Genomic DNA, 8,328 nt, shown 5'->3' with positions numbered 1-8,328 from the left:
AATTTTAAGTTCAGTGAAAACTGAAAATGACCAGCCTGATGAGAAATCTGGACACTTTTCATGTGGTAATGGATTACAGGATCGATGTAATTTTTTAGTTAAAAATAAATCTAGGGCGCCTGGGTGGCTCAGTTGGTTAAGCGACTGCCTTCAGCTCAGGTCATGATCCTGGAGTCCCGGGATCGAGTCCCGCATCAGGCTCCCTGCTCAGCGGGGAGCCTGCTTCGCCCTCTGACCCTCCCCCCTCTCATGCTCTCTCTCTCTAGCTCATTCTCTCTCTCAAATAAATAAATAAAATCTTTAAAAAAATAAATAAATAAATAAATAAATCTAGCAGAGGGCAGTGGTGGTGGGAGCCTCGCGGGCGCGGCGCTGTTACTCGCAGTCGGGCGGCGGCAGCAGCACAGCGCTGAGCGCACATCGCGTCTTCGCAGTAGCAGCGGCAGCAGCAGCGGAGGCGCCCCCGCCGTCACATTCCCTGCGCTGCCGCAGCCGCCCTCGCTCCCTCTGCTCTTCTTCCCTTCGCTCGCACCATGGCTGATCAGCTGACCGAACAGCAGATTGCTGAGTTCAAGGAAGCTTTCTCCCCATTTGACAAAGATGGCGATGGAACCATCACAACAAAGGAACTTGGAACTGTCATGAGGTCACTGGGTCAGAACCCAACAGAAGCCGAGGTGCAGGATATGATCAACGAGGTGGATGCTGACGGAAATGGCACCATCGACTTCCCAGAATTTTTGACTATGATGGCTAGAAAAATGAAAGGTACAGACAGTGAAGAAGAAATTCGCGAGGCATTCCGAGTCTTCGACAAGGATGGCAACGGTTACGTCAGCGCGGCGGAGCTACGTCACGTCATGACCAACTTAGGAGAAAAACTAACAGATGAAGAAGTAGATGAAGTGATCAGAGAAGCAGATATTGATGGAGATGGGCAAGTCAACTATGAAGAATTCGTACAGATGATGACTGCAAAATGAAGGCCTATTTTCAACTCCTTTCCCCCTTCTGGAAGAATCAAATTGAATCTTTTACTTAGCTCTTGCAAAAAAAAAAAAAAAGTTCATTTACTCATTCTGTTTCTATATAGCAAAACTGAATGTCAAAAGTACCTTCTGTCCACACGCACAAAATCTGCATGTATTGGTTGGTGGTCCTGTCCCCTAAAGATCAAGCTACACATCAGTTTTACGATATAAATACTTATACTATCTTAATGATAAGGAAGCACCTAATGGACTCCTTGCAGTTCCATTTGCTCATGATTAATACACTGGGCTGGCCAGTTTTTCATGCATGCAGCTTGACAACTGAGCACAGTCAGGCATTTGTATAAAAAACAAAAAATGAAAAAAAAAAACAAATTTAAAACTTCTTCAATGGGTTCTAGTTCAATTTGTTAGTATAAATTGTCATAGCTGGTTTACTGAAAACAAAACATTTAAAATTGGTTTACCTCAGGATGCTGTGCAGAAAAATGGGTGAAGGATAAACTGTCTAGACGCAGCCCCACTTAGCAGGATGGCCCTCTCGTACTTCCGGGCACCCCCACCCATGGTGACCATGACACTCATCCTGGTGGCATGCTGTGTGTGTTGGTTTAGTGTTGTCCCATGTTGTTTTAGAGCGAAATGGGTGTCAGGCTGTCACCATTCACACACATTTTTTTTTTTTTTTTAAAAACCTTTACCAAGGGAGCATCTTGGGACTCTGTTTTTAAAACCTTCTGAACCATGACTTGGAGCCAGCAGAGTAGGTTGTGGCTGTGGACTTCAGCACAAGCATCAACATTACTGATCAAGAAACTACAATTTACGTCCATTCCAAGTTGTAAATGCTAGTCTTTTTTTTTTTACTCCAATAAAAAAAGACCATTAACTTAAAAAAAAAATAAATCTAGCAGAGATAAGATGGCAGTATCAATAGCTGAAGTTTCACTGAGTCAACGTGAAATATTAGACCAATTAAATAAACTATTCTGCCGCAGACAAACAGATCTGCTCATGCACATGACAAACTTGAGACTGATTACAATTGGAGGGAAACAGATACTGACTCCATTTAACACAATGTCTTAAACTCAGAAATTGCAAAAAATGAAAATATATCACCTCATTTTTTAGAAATTTTGTGTCAAAATCAGAAAAATGCATTTTCCAGGAAGGGTGGAGAGAATATTTTTAGTTGGGATGGGTTGTTGAATTTCATGGACTTTATGGTCCATCTCAAATTCTAAAATTAAGAATTTTCCAGTGCAAACTATCCTTGCTTCCTTTCATGAAAACAAAGTGTGTTGGAGCCAAATACAAAAAGAATTTAAAAAATTTAAAAAAATCATATGAGATGAATCTTTTGAATTCTTACAGGCTTGGGTGTTGGAAATGATACTCTAAAGAAGTGGAACATTTTTAATCTGCAACTATATCAGAGATCCTGTGTCCAGAATACTCTGTGGTACCAGAATAATATATAGAAGATCAGATTGGGAGTCAGAAGGCTGAATTCATTGTCCACTGAAGAGCTGAATGACATTATAATAAATCATTTTACTTTTCCAAACTTCATCTTCCTTAACATGATTCTCAGGGTAAGGGTACCTGTCAGACTTTCTTCCCAGAATGATAGTCAATTTCAAAACCATGAGATAGTATAAAAATGCAAGAGAATTTAATTATATGAATCTTCTGAAAATGAAATTAAAAGAACATTTGATCTGTAGCTATTACTAAATTTATTTCCAAAGACCTTCCCCACCTCTCAAAAAGCAAAATGATCCAGTTTTATCCCAAAAAATTGACATGCAGTTTATACATGCACAATATGCTTGACTCTAGTCGCCATAACTGTAGTTGATATAGATTTGTTTTTATATATTGAATACTCAATGAAAAAGCCACTTTTATTACCTTCTTTGGTGTTTTGTTGGCTTGCATCCTGAAGTTTTCTTTACAACACCTGTAAAAATAATATACCAATTATGAAGCTATCTGGAAGAGAGTGAAGAGAATATACTGTTTTTTTTTAAAACCTCTCTCCTGAATAACTGACACTCTAATAAATGGCATGTTAGCACAATAATATTAACAAAACCATTTTTGATAAGAAAAGACAGATTTTCCTAGAAATTATTATTAAAATAATAAATCATTAACATAATAAAAATTATTATTATCAGACACACTGGGTCAAATATTGATCCACAGCTGAAACAGGCTGAGCATCCATTTCCATACATATTTGTGACATAAGGTGGGGCCCAGTTAAGCCTACAGAACACCATGCTCTTCAATAAAAATATGGATTTTCAACTACTGACTCATGCCACAGAACCATAGATTTGTTGGAGAAATTCAAGAAAATATTGGTCTCGTGGATTTTACCCAATCATCCACTTATTTTGTGAAAATGAGTAAAAATTGAAACCCACCACCCAGAATCTGTTACTGATAATCCCAGAGTATACTATAGTTATTTACCTTATTTTGTATGAATAGGAAGACAAGAAATAATGGTGGTTAAGGATAAAAGCACCCTATTATGAATGTCAAATGTGAAAATCACTGTATGATATTGATCTTTCTAGCTCCTTGACTTTTCTAAAACTCAGTTATTCACTTGAAAATTATTATAGTAAATTATTTCAAGATTATATAAGAACTAAATTAATTCACACTACCGTTGTGCCTATTTTAAGCTGTACTCAATGCATACTAGCCACATTATTATTTGCCTATTCTCCTTCAATTATTCATCCATTTCATGAATTTCATGGATTATTTCATTATTTCATTATTTCATTATGGATAATACTTCATATTTTGGGTTATAATCCATACAACTTTATTTTATTGTTCAAATTCTTCCAACTTTGGACTCTAGAAGCTTGTTCACATTTGGCTCTGTGTTCTTTTGACATATTCCCATCCATTGTTTTTCTTTTTGAATAATATATTTTCTTCTGGCACTGTAAGATGTGCCAGCCTTATCTTGGATATACCCTGACACAATCCTAGACTCAGACATTTCTGTAAAGAAACCTGGTTCTCTCTTCATGAAATTGTCTTTGCCTTTTTGTCAAAGATCAGTGGACTCTATCTGTGGCTCTATTTTGGAGTTTTCTTTTCTGTCCCATTGATTGTGTGTCTATTTTGCACCTAATATGCTTTTTTTTTTTTTCATTTCTACCACTTTAAAATTAATCATGAAATTGGGTAGTGTCCTCAAACTTTTTATTTTCTAGTATTGTGTTGGCTATTATAAGTCTTTTGTCTTTCCTATAAACATTAGAATCAGTTTGCTTTTATCTACAAAATAGAATGCTGGAATTTTTATTGCCATTATGTAAACTCTGTAGATTAAATTTGGAATAATTATCATCTTAACAATATTGAACATAGATATCTTTCCATTTATTTAGATCAACTTTATCAGAATTTTATAGTTTCTGCATGAAGATTCTGTTAGATATAAATCTAATAAAATTCTATATATAAGTACTACTTTATTTTTAGTATTGTTTTAAATGTTATTTCAAATTCCAAATGTTCATTACTCTTATGTAGGGAAGCAGTTGCCTTTTTGTATTAATATAGTGTCCTGTGATTTTGATATACTAAATTGTCCACCATAAGAATGAATTAAAGTAATCAGAAATAGTTATATTTGACAAAATATAAAGACATTTATACAAGTGATCCAAAGTTCCATTCTAGCTCATCATTTCTCTCATTATATTTCTCTCATTGTACAAAGAAAGGGAAGCAAGTCATCCAAACATCAATGAATGAGAACCTCCCACATACAGGATGTTGTCCTGAAAGTTTTTAAAAAATAAAAACAAAAAAAAATGTATCACCTTTATCAATAATTTTATAGTTATCTTTTTAGCTAACATCAACTGCATGCCTACCATGTGCCAGGCATTATGGATAGCACTTTACATCGTACTTCATTCAATTTCCACCACAACTTCACAACATAATGCTTTAGTCAGGATCCTTCAAGTGAAAACAAAAACTGAATTCAACTAAATTATGTGAAATAAAATCATAACAAAGGTAATTAAGAGATTTTATCATTTCAAGGCACTGGAAAGAGTGGGTGAAAATGGATCAGGCATTATATACATAACACCTACTCTTTTTCTTTAACCACTTCTCTATGTTTTGACCAGTTCTCTCATGCTAAGAATGGATTCCTCCATATGGCAGAGAAAGTGGATATTTATAATTATCAAGGAGAATCACCCTTGCATTTTCAAGCAAGTTTCAAAATAGTGTCTTGATTGACATTGATTGGATCATGTATCTATCTATTAACCAATTACCATAGCCGAGAGAATAAAGCTCCCTTATTGGCCAGTCCAAGTCATATATTTAACCTTTAAGGCCATAAAGTGGAGTCCCATGATTGGCAGCCTCACCAGAAATGAGTAATGGATGGGGAATTTTAAAAATCAAATGCCAGTTATAGGTAGGTATTATTTTATAGGAACATGAAGTTTAGTGTTTATGTAAGTTATTGAAAGTCATCCATGTAAAGTGTCAGAATGCGATTTGATTCTAAATCTGATTGAATTATGTGTCCAAGCTCTAAATACGTAAGTTACATTGCCTCCCTCATTCCTGCTTTAGTAGTGCTCACAACCTACAGGAAAGAAAGAAGGAAAAAGAAAGAACAGGAAAAGACAAAACTAGATAATCAATACAGGAAAATAAGGTGACCCAGAATCTTTTCATCAGTTATGGGAGATGTAATGACAAAATAAGGAAATTTATAAAGAACTTCTTGGAGAAATGAAATTTCAATTTTAAGAAGGATAAAGGATGATGAATGAAAAAAATATGATGCTGTTTTTCTAGCTTCATCTAGAGCTTCATTTCTTGTAAAATAGCATAAAGATTAGAAATTAAAAAAAAAAAGTCATTCTAGTCCAGGGTTAGCTGCGGATTCACCATGGACAATCTATTCATTCTGTCAAGCTGTTTTTACTCATCTACTATATGGACGCTTGTATCTGCCTATTTCATGAAGTTGTCATGAAATTCAAATTCAATTCAAATATCAAAGCATATTGAAAATAAAAACTAGTCAAGAAAGAGCATTATTTTCATATTATATGCTTCCTCTTGTGCATAACATTGTAATTTTCTATCAACATTCTTTATAAAATCCTAGAGAAATGAAATCCTTATTACAAAAGCAGTTTTTTAACAGGTAGCTGAAGGGACAGATTTACACCAGCTAATTTATCCCTTAATTAATATTTTATCTTAAATTATTCTTTTAATCTGATGGAGCTGTTTTTGCTAACCATTCCTCTTGTGAATTAAATTCTGTGCCTCAGTATTTTTTTTTTTACTTCACCCAGGTGAAATATTTATTTCTTTATTTATTTCTTTTGTAATCTTCAGTAAACAGGGATATCTTACTTTCTCCACACTGATCATTAAATTCCCCTGAATCTTTTCTTGCATAACTTAAGCCATGCTTTCATTTCTCCTTGTGAGAAATGTCTTTTTTCCCCCAAAAATAATTCTAATCCTCTTGAGGGACCCTCTTCCTATGCAATTCCAGGTGAGAATGAGGCATTGATTTATGCTATCTTTATCCACAGCCCTAAAGCAAAAAGTGAAATGCCTCATTTTGTGAATAATTGGTTTGTAAAACAAACCCAGAGGCAACAGGAAAGATAATGAAATTTGTGTTTCATTTCATTTATTATGACAGTTGCAAAAGTTCAAGTTCAATTATGCATGTTAATATTGTTAAGTAAAGGTACATAAAGGAAAAAAAAATTAAGTCAAAGAAGACTCAAACTCACTAGAGCTCAAAAACCATTAAACTGTGACTAAATAGGGCAGCACGTTTCTCATAATTTGGGGATATATTTTGTCAAAATGTTCTGTGGTTTTTTTTTTTTTTCCTTTTTTTCCCCAACAATAGGATAAACAACCAAATGAAAGCATTCTCTCAGGGACCCAAAGTTACTGAGAGCAGCAGGCTGCCCTTTAGCCTCAGAGCATGCTGTTCCTGGACAGGATACCTGGAAATTAGAAATGAAAGAAAATATCTATTTCTTCAGACTCAGTTTCTTTATGTTTGATATAGAGAGAAAAGGGACATTTTGAAAAAGGGATATGGGAAAAATTATAGAATATAATTAGAATGAATGAATAAAGTGAATTAATCAAGACAGATTTAGAAAAATATTAGTGAAACACCGTGAAATAAACATACAAAAATAAAAGAAAATTATTAAAATTGGTTATATCCGGGGTAAGAGATTAATAAGATTATATCTGGGGTTCAGTGGAGTGGGAACTTTTCATTGTGGAGCTTTTGGTAATATTGGATTTGTTTTTAACATACACATATTACTTTAGTGATGATATTAACAATGATACCAATAATAAAAAAGCTACAGAGAAGAATTAAAGTTAAGAAGGAATGACACTCAAATCTACAAAATAATGAAATCATCTTTCACAATTATTAGTCTAGTGAAACATAATAATAACTTTGAATTATTTGAATAAACATCAGGTTTATTATCTCATTATTCAGATAAAGAACTTGAGGTTCAAAAACATATGGATCTCTCCCAAAGTTATATGGCAAGATGGGAATAAAGAAACAGAGATCTTGTCTCCTGAGTTACACTCTAGTGCTCTTTCCTGCTTACCAGATTGAAAAAAATATTCTCAAGATGCCAGTCACAAGACCAAGAGAGATTTAGTACAGAGGGAAGGAGTGAAAATACAACTTCAGCTAGAGAAATATCAACCTGAGAGGTGACAGAGTCAAAATCGTTAGCTGATTCAATCAAGTTTTAAATACTAAATGTGAGGGGCACCTGGGTGGCTCAGTAAGTTAAACATCTAACTCTTGGTTTTAGCTCAAGTCATGAACTCAGGGTCGTGAGACCGAGCCCCACATCAGTCTCCATGCTGTGTAAAGATTCTCTCAAGAGAATGCCTAAGATTCTCTCTTTCCCTCTCTGCCCTTCCCTCCCCAATAAATAAATTGATAAATAGATAAATAATAGAGAGCAATTGTTCCATACAGATTATGAGAAATTACACATAACTGGGCAGAGCCCTGATATTTTAAAAATGTTTTCTCATAGGAATTCTTAATTGCAGGAAACAAACTGAGGGTTGCTGGAGTGGGGGGTGGGGTGGGAGGGATGGGGTGACTGGGTGATAGACACTGGGGAGGGTATGTGCTCTGGTAAGCGCTGTGAATTGTGCAAGACTGTTGAATCTCAGATCTGTACCTCTGAAACAAATAATGCAATATATGTTAAGAAAAAAAAAAGAAGAA

The 8,328-nt window shown here is 34.9% G+C and overlaps 1 pseudogene; it reads left to right on the top strand.

The window, feature by feature from the left end:
- The first annotated feature begins 351 nt into the window (after window positions 1-351).
- On the top strand, window positions 352-1,686 carry LOC102738351 (calmodulin-1 pseudogene; annotated as a pseudogene).
- The last annotated feature ends 6,642 nt before the right edge of the window (window positions 1,687-8,328 follow it).

The sequence above is a fragment of the Leptonychotes weddellii genome, chromosome 6 (genome assembly GCF_054177405.1).
Source record: "Leptonychotes weddellii isolate Sample4059 chromosome 6, ASM5417740v2, whole genome shotgun sequence".
In the NCBI taxonomy this organism is placed as follows: Eukaryota; Metazoa; Chordata; class Mammalia; order Carnivora; family Phocidae; genus Leptonychotes; species Leptonychotes weddellii.
The sequence above is the reverse complement of the archived record's forward strand: the minus strand, read 5'-3'. Positions and strand labels throughout refer to the sequence as shown.